Below are 14,120 nucleotides of genomic sequence, written 5' to 3' on the forward strand. Positions count from 1 at the left end.
AAAACTATCAAAAATGGCTCTGAGCGCTATGGGACTTAACATCTGAGGTCATCAGTCCCCTAGACTTAGAACTACTTAAACCTAACTAACCTAAGAACATCACACACCTCCATGCCCGAGGCAGCATTCGAACCTGCGCCCGTTGCAGCAGCGCGGTTCCCGACTGAAGCGCCTAGAACCGCTCTTCCACAGCGGCCGGCAACAACACTATTTACTTGGTCAATTTGCGAAGATGGTTCTCTTGAATAATTTATCCAATTTTTCGGAAATTATAATCATTTGTTTGGTTGTACACGTACGTAACATATACCGACTTCAGTCCCATTCGGATAGTTCCATGGTGGTGCGTTACATAATGCTAAATGCGGAGGAATTAGTTTCATCTCCATTGCTTGTCGCAAACTGCGAAGCATATGTTCTCAAAGCCCTGATTGGCTAGCTCTGTTATCAACGTGCTGAGTGCAAGGTGGGATATGTCAGACTCGCTTATCGCGCACGCAGACAGTTTCGTGGGAACAGGTGAGGAGGCAACGTCAGTGCAATTGGTGAGTGTGTGCTATGGTTGATGTCGTGGATTCGAAATCCTTCTGTACCTCTCTCGAAACCTCACGAGGGGATTCTGGTGCTGAACCGCAGCACCCAATAAAAGAGCATAGGCAGTTTCAATTTGACTCATAAGAAATTATTTTGAACTGCAACCCGTGCTCTTTCTATCGAAACTGTCGATGCGGGAACAGGCTCTCTGTCCAAGAGTAATAACTTTTGTTATTTGAATGTTAATTTTAATCGTTTGTGTTTGATCTCACTTTGGAAACGGTCCAATAAGTCTGCATAGCAAGGGCGAGTCGTTTTCTACCCTTTTCTAAATTGTCTGTCAAACTGCGGAATAAAAAGATACCCTCAAAATAACAAAGTGTGTTAAATAAGTATTTCATATTTTGAGAGGTGGTAGGGTGGACCAAAAGAAGACAAGAATATCCGTTAAACATAGGCTCCAAAATTCGTGCCTTAAGAGCTACAAACTCTTATTCATCTTAGTTATTGTGAAACACATATCCTCTATAGCAAGATCTCTGCTATTACGAACAACCAACAGAATGCACAAATTATTCTGTTATTGGCTATGGAAATAGCATGCAGCAAACATCTGTTAATGTTGTTACTGTAAACTGTATTCACAGTTGTTACCGTAAACCGTATTCACCGCGGCACTTACATTAGTTCCAATAAAACGAGTTTTTGTTTGATAAGCTTTTGAGATGCTTTTACACTTTATTTTTATCTTTGTTTTACCACCATAATGGAATCCACTCGCGAAATGGGATACATCATATTGAGCAACTTCTTGAGCGATAGCTCACAAGTGCACGACGCATGTAATTGCTATCAGATTACATTAGCGCTGTGCTATATCACAGTATCAGAATAATGTGTTCTCACTTGTTTACTCATTTGTTTACTACATTCTGCAGGTCATTCGTAACAGCAAAGAACTTGCAGTAAAAGAGATGTGTTTCACAGAAGTGAAGATGAACAAGTGATCATAAATCTCAAAGAATGCAGTTTAAAGGCTATGTTTGCTGGACATTTCCTTCTTGTTTTGGTCCATATCAATACTACCACCTGTCAAAATATGGAATACGTTATTTTAATACCTTGTACATTCATCAAAAAACAAAGTTAATCTTAAGTTCTAGTTTATATAAACGGAAGTTGGATACTTTCTGACTGTGTGTCGGACCAGAACTCGAACACAGAACTTTCCTTTTTGAGGCACATTCGCTTATCGATTGGGTATTCCAGGTACGACTAACGACCTGCGTTTACAGCATCAATTCTGCCAATACCATTAACCTAAATTCCTTACTACTCTAAGTGAATTTAACAAAGCTGGTCTTGGGTCGAGTCTAAATAACTCAGTCGGTAAGAGCATTACGCGCTCGAGGGAAAGTTTCGGGTTCGATTTCCCATCCTACACGCAGTTTAAATTCAGCAGGAAGTTTCAAAACAATATACCCTTTTGCCACAGAGTGAAAGATCTATTACTAAACAAAATCTTTTCTCCATCAGTCACAATACACTGAGGTTACAAAAGTCATGGGATAGAAATATGCACGTACAACCCGCCAGGTTAGCCGAGAGCGCAGTCGGCTTTCAGCCGTGATACCGTGCGGACGGGCTCGGCGCGCCGGGCAGTGCTCCGCAGGTGTTGTTGTTTACCCGCTAGCGCGCGGTCGCGTCGTTGTATTGCCGTATAGTACCTGTACCGACCCGACATGGCGTTCTCATATCGAAAAGCTACAATCAAACTAACGTTCAACGCATCGTACACGAGACCGAAGGCCCATGAAATTGAACGGTTTCTACGAGACATCATGCACATAGAACCACAAGAACTGATAGGAATTCATCTGTCTATTGTAACCAGCACAGTGTACCTCAAACTGATTGACGAAGCGGCCTGCGACAGATTACTCCAACGATCTACAAACGGCTTTCGCTTCTGTCACGCGGACGGTAATGTGAGCGTGGTAGGAGTTGACCATGCTGGTCTGGGGGTGCGTACCGTGCGCATCTTTGAACTACCGTTCGAAGTTCCTGCCGACCTAGTCGTTGATGCGCTGCGGCCATACGGCACAGTTCTGAGCCACACAGAGGAGAAATGGAACACATTCGAAACGTACCCTGTCCTTAACGGGGTACGACAAGTGCGCATAGAACTTAAGAAGCACGTTCCATCATATGTTTTCGTTGGTGGCTGCCGCGCAATTGTTATATATGATGGACAACCGAGGACCTGCTCGGGCTGCGGCCAGGAGGGCCATGTTAGAACTGAGTGTCTGCAGCGTCGCCTCGTTCAGGTGCCCCGCAATGAACTTCCCCACCGTTCCACTATGACCTCTCTCCCGCTCACATATGTGGAGGCGGCACGACATGATGTGATGGATGATCAACACCTGCTACCTCCTAAAGCCGCTGCCAGCTCCGTTGGAGAGTCAAAGCCGTCGACGACGCCGCAACCCAACGGTGCAGATGTTCCTACAACCTCTGCCCACCGCAGCGTCGTGGGCACCCAGCCACCGTCACTGTCGGGATCGGACACAGGGATTCCTAGCGACCGAGACTGTGTCGAGCCCCGCCCTCCAGTGGATGTCGAATCTCGGACCCGCAAGCAAAAATCACCCAAGCGACACAAGAAGAGGCGATTGTCAGCTGACGAACAGGACAGGGATGTGAAGCCGGCAGAAGACGTCGACTTCGTTGACTCGTCCACAATTGCAACGGACTCCAGTGGCATCATTCACCAGAAGGTGCCTGAAGACAAGGAACACTCTCCTAACTCTGGTGGCCCAGAAACCGAGGCGCATTACGTCGACTCCCAAAATGTGGGCTCCTGTGAAAGCGACCAGCCCCCAAAGACTTCACAATCGTCTCTTGGTGATTGGGCAGACGATATGGAGGCAGATGATGCACAGAAAACATCGATATCTCCACCAGAGCCCATGGCTGACATTGAGCCCGGAGGGCTCTGCCAGTCAGGGACTCATACGGCACAGTAATGCACAGCATGCAGATGGATGGCTGTGTGGTGTGTGAGATCACTGTGGGCTTGCACCGGCACACTGCCTCCGCCACTTGATATGTCTCAGTCATACCGTGTGGGAACAGTCAATGTAAATGGTGTCCACTCCACTGTCAAGACCCGCATGTTACACGACATGATCAGTGCGGCAGACTTGGACATTGCCCTCCTCCAGGAGGTCCGTCCCGAGCTGCGTTTAGACCTATATGGCTACACCACGTACAGCCTACCCGTAGGTGATGGCGCAGGAGGAACGGCCATCCTTCTCCGAGATGGCATAGACGCGACGGACGCGACGTACTTGCCGAACGGGCGAGGCATCGCACTCACACTTGGCGCAGTCCGCCTCATTAACGTCTACGCTCCCTCCGGTAATTCGCACCGTGGTGACAGGCAGGTCTTCTATTCGGAGGAGGTAGCCCCACTTTTTCAAGGCAATATGGACCATTACATAGTGGGCGGCGATTTTAACAGTGTTCTGCGGCCCGAGGACCAGATACCGCATTACGTCCCATGTCCAGCTCTACAAGCATTGATACGTGACCTCGCGCTCCACGACACATGGCTCGTACATCATGGGACCCAGAGTGGATATACGCACTTTACCAGCCATTCTGCCAGCCGTCTGGACCGGATATACGTCTCGCGTGCCCTCCGCACAGCAACCCGTGATGCAGAACTCTGGCCGACGGCCTTCACGGACCATCTCGCGTACATCTGCACTGTCACCTTGCCCCGGCAACCCACAAGACGCAGCAGGGGCCCGTGGTCGCTGAACGTCTCCCTCCTTCGCGAGGAAGCGTGTCGGCTAGCAGTCACTGACACGTGGCGTCGATGTATCAGGCGCCTGCCCATGTATGCTTCCACGTTGCTGTGGTGGCTGGGATGTGTCAAACCTGCACTCCGAAAGACCTTGATGGCCTACGGGCGTGACAGATCGAACTGGCAAAGGGCAACATCGGAATTTTACTATACAGCGTTACGTGAGCTGGCGACGCAACCGCCGTCTCCCGAACGTCAGATGTCCGTACAACGCATCAAAGCTCGTCTACTTCGCATCAGGACAGAACAGCTAGAAGGTGTCCGCATCCGTGCGCGAGTGCAAGACTGTATCCCCAACGAAACAGCGTCAGTGTATCACATTGTGCGCGAGAGGCGCCACCGCAAACGTCAGCTCATTACTGCGGTAAACACGGAGGAGGGCGGCCGCGCAGTGACACAAACGGACATCGCGCACACGTTCGCCAGACACTATGGGACCTTGTACATGGAAGATCCGCGAAATGTACGTGATTATGACGAGCTGTTGCACGATTTTCCCGCCCCTCGGGACGTGGCACCCGATGATAGTCTGCTGTTGCCCATAACACCCGACGAGCTGACATCGGCCTTGGCACGTGGAGCACCGAACAAGTCGCCTGGACCGGACGGCTTACCCCTGGAATTCTACCGCACTTTTTACCACCTTATGGGTGACAAGTGGCTCCAAATGTTTCAAGACCTGCTCCGCCCTGATTTCACTGTCCCCACAGAATTCACAGAAGGCATCTTGATCCCAGTACCGAAACCGAATGGTGGTTGTAGGTGGCAGGATTTTCGCCCACTCACACTCCTCAACAACGACTACAAGATCTTCGCCCGTATCCTCCGCGCGCGTCTCCACACCGCTATCGGGAATGCCATCCACACCGATCAGACATGTTTAGGTGGTGTCAGCAACATTCATACGGCGTTAGGAGCATACCGCGACGTTATTGCTTTGACGGCGGCCTGCAAAATACGAGGCGCCCTTGTCGCCGTAGATTTTGACCACGCATTCGACCGAGTCGACCACGGCTTCTTACGCGCAGTTTTGCAACACATGGGCCTCTCTCCGGAGTCTGCACAGGTGGTCCTTCGACTGGTCCACGGAGCGCGCTCCCGCATGATGGTCAACGGTTATCAGTCTGGTCACATTGTTGTTGGACGGTCAGTGCGACAAGGGTGCCCCCTGTCGGGTATATTATTTGCTGCAGCGCTTGAACCAGCTTTACATGGTCTACGGCAGCGATTAACTGGTATCTCCTTGCGGGACGTGACCTTTCGTTGTGGTGCATTCGCCGATGACGTGGTGTTCCTGGCCAGATCAGAGGATGAAATGCATATGGCGCTACACTGGCTACGCCAGTACGGGGCGGTCGCTGGGAGTGTCATCAACGTGAAGAAGACAAAATACATGGATGTCGGACGGGGGCTTTCCCACACAACGGCGGTGCCCTTTGACAAGGTGCCCGTACTCAAGTGTTTAGGAGTGCAATTCTATAGCAATGTCCGCCGCACGGCGGCGGCTACGTACCGTCGACTCCTCCACCAGACACGTGCTCTGCTGCAGGACAACAAACTGCGTCGCTTGGATATGCTCCTCAGAACACGTTATGTCAACACCTATCTTGTCTCAAAACTGAACTATTTTGCGCATATCCTTCCCTTGACAGCTACGATGGCCGACAGATTTCAAGCAGCATATGGACATTTCGTAAGCACCGGTCTGGTTTTTAAAGTCCGATACGCCACCCTGACACTGCCGCAGCGGGCGGGCGGCATCGGTTTAATTAATGTATATAACCGTGCGCGATCGCTTTATATCAACACTATGCGTCGCCAGTGGACCTCTGCCCACGCCACTCTGACGGGCACCCTGATTGCGGAAGTGGCGCCACACTCTCTGCATCCCCCGGTTTCTGTAGGACACATTTCATCGGCACTCACCCACATCAGAGAGTTCTTGATTGACTTTAGCTACTTACGGTCGGAACTCCCGACGACACGGAAGCCCAGCACAAAAGACTATTATCGCCTCTATCAACAGCAGCAACCTGTAAATACGGTCACCCACAGACAGCCTGAAGTCGCCTGGAACACTGTGTGGCGAGCGGTACACACGCCTTTTCTACCTACGACGGTGCGTTCATTGTGGTACGTGGTTGTGAATGGGAAGTTCGCTACTCGTCAGAGGCTACATTCCATACATCTGACGGACGACCCCTTGTGTCCGACATGCTCAGTCGCTGACTCGGATGCACACCGTCTGACGTGTGCCGCGACCAGCGAGTGCTGGCTACTGACGCAGCGCATGCTGGCGTTACTCTTGCGGCGATTGCCGGAGTCTATCTCCCCTGATGACGTATTGCACCCCGACGGCGTATACTTTCCATCAACCAGAACGAACGCCGTTAACTGGCTGAAAGGCATGGCCGTTTACTATATATTTTGCGATGCTCCCAAAGGCACACTCGACTTTTGGTCCCTATTGATGACGACACATGCGGCTTTCAGCCGCCACCCGAAGTACAGAACTCGTTTCGCTAATTATTTAGGTTCATTATTTGCGGATCCTCCTGCTCACTGGGGCGTTCCGGGTATGAGACGCTGAAAATGAAGAAGAATCCTGGAGCATATTGATCCTCTACGGACGGAATAGGGGGGAACCCCTCCCAACAGACGAGAAGACGACCCGGACGCTCGGCTACGGCAGTTGTAGGATCTTTCTTTGTAATGAAACAAAATAAATCTATAATACAAAAATAAATGTTATACAAATTAAAGAAATAAATAAATAAAACAACATCGACAAACCCAGTACATCCTCTTCCTTATCCTTCGATCCTCGAACTCGAACACGTTAAAAAAAAAAAAAAAAAAAAAAAAAAAAAAAAAAAAAAAAAAAAAAAAAAAGAGCGCTAATGCGCTGCTTCGTGGACTCGGGTCGGCGCGCCGGTCCCGGATCGAATCCGCCCGCCGGATTAACGACGAGAGCCGGTGTGCTGGCCGGCCAGCCTGGATGTGTTTTTTGGCGGTTTTCCACATCCCTCTAGGTGAATACCGGGCTGGTCCCCACGTCCCGCCTCAGTTACACGACGCACAGACATTTGAAATACATCCGCACTTTTCCATGGTTTACACTAGACGCAGACAGATGGGGTACTCTGATTCCGTCCTGGGGGGTACGTGGTGGCGGCAGGAAGGGCATCCGGCCACCCCTTCAAATTAACATGTCAAATCCGATTTAACCATGCCAACCCCACGCACAATACGGGACCAAGGCGCAAGCGATAGATAGATCGATAGAACAGAAATCTGCACGTATATAGATGGTGGTAGAATCGTGTATGCAATATATAAAAGGGCAATGCATTGACGGAGCTGTCATTGGTACTCGGGTGATTCATGTGAAAACATTTGCGACGTGATTATAGCCACAAGACGGGAATCAACAGTTTTTGACCTCCGAATGGTAGTTGGAGCTAGATGCATAGGACATTCCATTTCGGAAATCGTCAGGGAATTCTATATTCCGAGATCCACAATGTCAAGTGTGTAGCTAGAATACTAAATTTCAGACATTACTTATCAGCAGACACAACGTAGTGCCCGACGGAGTTCAATTAACGACTGAGAGCAGCGGCGTTTGAGTAGAGTTGACAGCGCTAAAAGACAAGAAACACTGTGTGAAATAACCGTAGAAATCAATCAGAGACGTACGACGAATGTATTCCTTAGGACAGTGCAGTGAAAATAGGCGTTAATGGGCGATGCCAGCAGACAACCGACGCGAGCGACTTTCCTAACACCACGACATCGCCTGCAGCGCCTCTTCTGTCCTGGCGACCATGTCGGCTGGACCCTAGACAGGTGGAAAACAGGGGCCTCTGGGGAGATGAGCTCCGACTTCAGTTGGTAAGAGCTGATGGTAGGGTTCGAATGTGGCGCAGACCCAACGAAGTCATTGACCCAAGTTGTCAACGAGTCACTGTTCAAGTTGGTGATGGCTCTATAATTTTATGGACTGTGTTTCATGTAATGGAATGAGTCTTCTGGTCCAACTGCACCGATCATTCACTGGAAATGGTTATGAAATTACAATGAAATCCAGACCATTGGCTGCTTACAGGCGTTGATAAATATCAACGGGGACAGCTGAAAATGTGTGCTCCAACCGGGACTCGAACCTGGGATGTCCTGCTTGGTGGCAGACGCTCTACCCGACTGAGCCATCGAGGACACACAGGATACTGCGACTGCAGGGACTTATCTCTGGCACATTCCCCGTGAGATCCACACTTACAAATTACTGTCCACACCCTACATTTGTAGTGCCCCTGCCCACTATACTCATTACTCGCGGCAGTCAATCTACCGATTTCCGTAAGAGTTCGTCAATGTGAGTGCATTCGCACTAAAGATCATTGACCGGTGACCCTCATCTATATGAAGATGGTATCTGCTCTTTTGGGCATGTCCGAAAGAACAGATACCATCTTCACATAGGAAATGGTTATGTTCGGCTGCTTGGAGAACGTATGCAACCATTTATGGAAACCATGTTCCCAAACTACGATGAAACTTTTAATGGAAGGCAGTGAACCATTTCATCAGGTCACAATTTTTTGCAATTCGTTTGAAGAACATTCTGGACAATTCGAGGGAATGATTTGGTCTCCCACATCGCCCGACATGAATCACATCGAGCATTTATGGGCATAATCGAGAAGTCAGTTCGTGCATATATCCTGAATCAGCGTCCGCAGCTCGTGGTCGTGCGGTAACGTTTCGCCTCCCACGTCCGGGTTCCCGGGTTCGATTCCCGGCGGGGTCGGGGATTTTCTCTGCCTCGTGATGACTGGGTGTTGTGTGATGTCCTTAGGTTAGTTAGGTTTAAGTAGTTCTAAGTTCTAGGGGACTGATGACCATAGATGTTAAGTCCCATAGTGCCCAGAGCAATTTTTTGAACCTGAACCAGCACCACTTTCACAATTATGGACGGCCATAGATGCTGGATGGCTCAATATTTCTGCAGGGTACTTCAGACGACTTGTTGAGTCCATTTCACATTGACTTACTGCACTACGCCGGGCAACATGATATTAGGAGATATCCCATGGCTTTTGTCACCTCAGTGTGCATTAGCAAACGACAAAAATTGGCAACTACTTAAATGAACCCAGCGACCGCTTTGGAGCCCCGTGATTGGTGAAGAACTGGTACCAGACGGTCAGGAGACCAACCATCAATGACGTAACTCATAGCGGCGAAGTGTGGTGTATGTGCCAGGAAATTCTACGGAATGAGCGCAGTAGGATGCTTCAAGACGAAGGAAGGAGCTATCGTCTTCGGACATACCCAAGACCACGTAGTTAATGACGTGTCAAAATATGTTGGTGTAGCAGCGAGAGCTGTCCAGCGTTTGTACAAGGAATGGCGTATCAGCCCCAACCACGTAACACGGGGTAAGGACGGTTGCTTGCAAGCATATCCGAACCGACTGACACTGGTGATGAATGTCAAAGTCCGACTTGATCTGCTGCTGCCGGCGAACGCAGTTCCATCTCAACCAATTTCCGAGCGAACATTGCAAAGAGAACACCATTCAACGGAGATTCGAAGTCGGGTGCATCTTAAACGTCGTTGCTCAGAGCGGCACATAAAACTGCACGTCTCCAATGGATCAAACAACACAGAAACGGCGCAGCAGCTTGGTGGAGGCGTTCAGTGCGGCCCGACGAGTTACGATTTCGGATGCTGCTAGCAGTGGAGTGTTCTGAGGCTCCAGTCAGGCACCTAACCTGCAGTGTGTGGTGGGTGGTTCTATGATATAAGGTGGGGCAGAGAAATTTGCTTATTTGTATTTGTCGCTCTGAAGTGTTTATTGCTCCGAGGACAGTGGAGGTAGGCAAATTCGAGCGGACTGGTCATATAGCTCCGCTTGGTTTAGTTCACAGTGTTGCCAACTCATTTCCAACCATATTGCTACGTGACATATGAAAAATCCCTACATTCCCCTTGAAAATCCCTGAGGAAACCAAAATTTCTAGACTGACAACAAAAAGAAAAAAAACTAATCACTTACTGTGTAGTAATATTTCCTCTTCGTTAACATACACCATTCTGTGCCTCCTACAAAAGGTGCCAACAGACGCAGCGAAATGGAGTCTTTCTTTTGGAAATGACGCACTATTTCCAGTTATTCTCCAGTGGAACTGTCTGAAAAGAAGACTTTATAGTTTTTAATTTTAATTTGTTACATTAAAAAAATTTATAACTGTTTCATTTATCTAAGACTGTTGGCGACCGGTTACTTGGAAAGTGCATGGATGCGAGTAGGGGTGCAGCGAGGAATAGATGTTCCGCATTATACAAAACAAGAAAGTTAGCTTCCAGAAGCAAATTTTTATTTATTCAAATGACGTGTTTCGCGGTTTCAGAAAGCCCCAATCTTCATATTATTATATTGTGAAACCCCGTATCGCGTATCTGCAGAATTAAAAATTTGGATCTAGCTGACCTTTTTCTGTATAATGGTGAAACAAAATAGATACAGGATAAGCGCTGAAACCAGTATCACTGCCAATATTCTCAAAATGTTCCGCATTTCTAACTTAAGCAGCTAGTGATTCTTACCGAACACTTGCTCTGATTGAAATGATGAACAGGAGTATCAATGTTTCATAAAAGCGCGTTACAGAGACGGTCATGCACATCTGTAGTAGCACTCCAGCGACGTACAGCTCGTGGCAAAACAGTAGCCAGTTGACAGCATAAAGGTATGTCCACAGGGTGCTTCTTTCCTCGTGAGCAGTAGCTGACGCATGGGAACAAAAGGGCACACACAAAATTTAGTAAAACAGGGTGTATACATGGACAAGGAAAAGAAATCCCAGATTTTTTCCCGGATTTCCTGGTTAAGAAATACACTTTCTCCTGGGTGAAAACACACTTTTTCCATGTTAAGTGACGGTACACTCTTATTCGGCACAGTAAAACTCATCAATCCTTTGAATGTTATGGTTCTATATACCGGAGTAGAATTTCCCGGCACTTTAGAAAACGAAACTGAGGAGGAAAAACACGTTTTGAAAGACCTTTGATGTGCAGCAACATGTACGCTGCATATTTTCATATTACGAAGGTATAAATTCGAATTCCATCAAACACTGCATGTCACTTTCCGAAGCATTGAAATCGAAATTGCGATGCGCTTTTGTAAGCCAGTCATAGCTCATGTCACGTAATCTCGCCAGCTGATGACAGCACAGGACACGTGATGTACTCAGCCAATAGCAAGATCACTGTTACGTAGCACGCTTGTTACACTTCAAGATACATCACACAAATTTGCCAGTAAATTTTTAATAACGACGTAAATGTCTGATCTTCTGGGCTCGAAATTTTTCTAAATGGTCATCCTCAAAGAGTTGATTTTTAAATGAGAATCAAACGCTTTGTGAATTAAGAAATTCATCATACATTCTCGCACATACCTCATCTTACGTAAAAGGAAATCTGCTTTCAATGTAACGCTTTTCAAACCACCATTCGCAATATTTTCCCGCGACCTGTTAGAAATACGTTCGTTTCAGCAGTTGCAAGAGAGCGCCAGATAGCAAGCGTCAATGCGCTTGGGCAGCTACGATGACGCAGGAAGCCCATATGTTCGTACGTGTAGGATATTAAAAGACCTTAAATTATGTGATAAAAGCAACAAGACATCAGAGGATACTTCAAGAGCGTTGGAATTTCGTGAACCATACTAAAACGCATAATTCGGCTTAAAATGCACATTCGTATGTAAATTGTCTTGGAGTACCCGTACTGTATAATCTCATGTTTGGTCCTTTATTATGGCATAATGCCATATGTGCACTTGAAATGTAGCGAACAGTTAAAACTAGCCAATAGTGTGAAATTAAACACTTCATTTCAAATAAATTGACTGCCTCAACAGAAAAGATTAATAAAAGCCAAATCTCTTTAGCAAACCGGCAAAAATAACTTCATTGTTCTGTAAGGCGATTAATGTTTGACTGTCAGAAAGGTGGAAATAAAATCTAAAACTAATTACATATTTCAGCATTCCATAATTACGCGAACGTATCTTAATTCCCGGCCACAAAAATCCATTTTGTTATCATTTAACGTGAGAACAATAAACAAAGAGGAAACACCAAAAATCAGTAAACGCAAACACAGGCCACTTGGAGACGACCCACCCCCCCACCACAACTCAAACTGCTCTGTGCATCAGCCCCAGATTTACTAATTTCCGAACCTGGGCGCCCAGCCACACTTCTGTAACCAGAAGCCCTCCCGCGCCTGCTCAAACGAATCCAATTTAAACAGTTGTCACGCCACACTCATCGGAGGCAATTTGTTGTTACAAAGCATTGCATAGTCTTCCTAAAGCCTTTGACACACTTTGCTGTTTGCAGACGCTTGTATGAGCACTGTTTTGTTGTTGAATACGGCGCATTTCCTTTACAACTTAAGTTATATTTTCGTTTTTTTTTCTGTCGTTCATGTTTTGTTGCTGCAGTATTATTCTGCAGTAGCGGGATACAGTAATATCCATTGTTAGAGTATTGGTTCTAACCAGTCAAAAATCACAAAAATTTAACTGAAAACTAAAACAATGAAAAATTCCCGGAATTCTACACAATTCCCGGGTTTTTCCCGGTTTTCTCACGTAATTTGAGTGCATAGATCCTGAGAAATCAGTACCCAGGACAATCACCTCTGGGCGTAATAAGGGCCTTGATACGCCTGGGCATTGAGTCAAACAGAGCTTGGATGGCGTGTACAGGCACAGCTGCCCATGCAACATCAACACGATACCACAGTTCATCAAGAGTAGTGACTGGCGTATTGTGACGAGCCGGTTGCTCGGCCACCATTGACCAGACGTTTTCAATTGGTGAGAGATCTGGAGAATGTGCTGGCCAGGGCAGCAGTCGAACATTTTCTATATCCAGAAAGGCCCGTACAGGACCTGCAACATGCGGCCATGCATTATACTGCCGAAATGTAGGGTTTCGCAGGGATCGAATGAAGGGTAGAGCCAGGGGTCGTAACACATCATGAAGTGTAACGTTCACTGTTCAAAGTACCGTCAATGCGAACAAGACGTGACCAAGACGCGTAACAAATGGCACCCCATACCATCACTCCGGGTAATACGCCAGTATGGCGATACGAATACACGCTTCCAATGTGCGTTCACCGCGATGTCCTCAAACACGGATGCGGCCATCATGATGCTGTAAACAGAACCTGGATTCATCCGAAAAAATGACGTTTTGCCGTTCGTGCACCCAGGTTCGTCGTTGAGTACATCATCGCAGACGCTCCTGTCCGCGATGCAACGACAAGGGTAACCGCAGCCACGGTCTCCGAGATGATAGTCAATGCTGCTGTAAACGTCGACGAACTGTTCGTGCAGATGGTTGTTGTCTTGCAAACGTCCCCCTCTGTTGACTCAGGAATCGAGACGTAGCTGCACGATCCGTTACAGCCATGCGGATAAGATGCCTCTCATCTCGACTGGTAGTGATACGAAGCCGTTGGGATCCAGCACGGCGTTCCGTATTATCATCCTGAACCCACCGATTCCATATTCTGCTAACAGTCATTGGATATCGACCAACGCGAGCAGCAATGTCGCGATACGATAAACCGCATCGCGATTGGGTACAATCCGACCTTTACCAAAGTCGGAAACGTGATG

The 14,120-nt window shown here is 47.7% G+C and overlaps 1 protein-coding gene across 1 annotated transcript in view; it reads left to right on the plus strand.

The window, feature by feature from the left end:
* The first annotated feature begins 496 nt into the window (after positions 1–496).
* LOC126243748 (caspase-1-like) overlaps positions 497–14,120 on the plus strand; it is a 140,984-nt gene continuing 127,360 nt past the window's right edge. Inside the window, exon 1 of the mRNA XM_049948185.1 lies at positions 497–545. The gene's annotated coding sequence lies outside the window, so the exon portion shown is untranslated. The remainder of the gene's footprint in view (positions 546–14,120) is intronic.

This window comes from Schistocerca nitens, chromosome 1 (genome assembly GCF_023898315.1).
Source record: "Schistocerca nitens isolate TAMUIC-IGC-003100 chromosome 1, iqSchNite1.1, whole genome shotgun sequence".
Taxonomy (NCBI): domain Eukaryota; kingdom Metazoa; phylum Arthropoda; class Insecta; order Orthoptera; family Acrididae; genus Schistocerca; species Schistocerca nitens.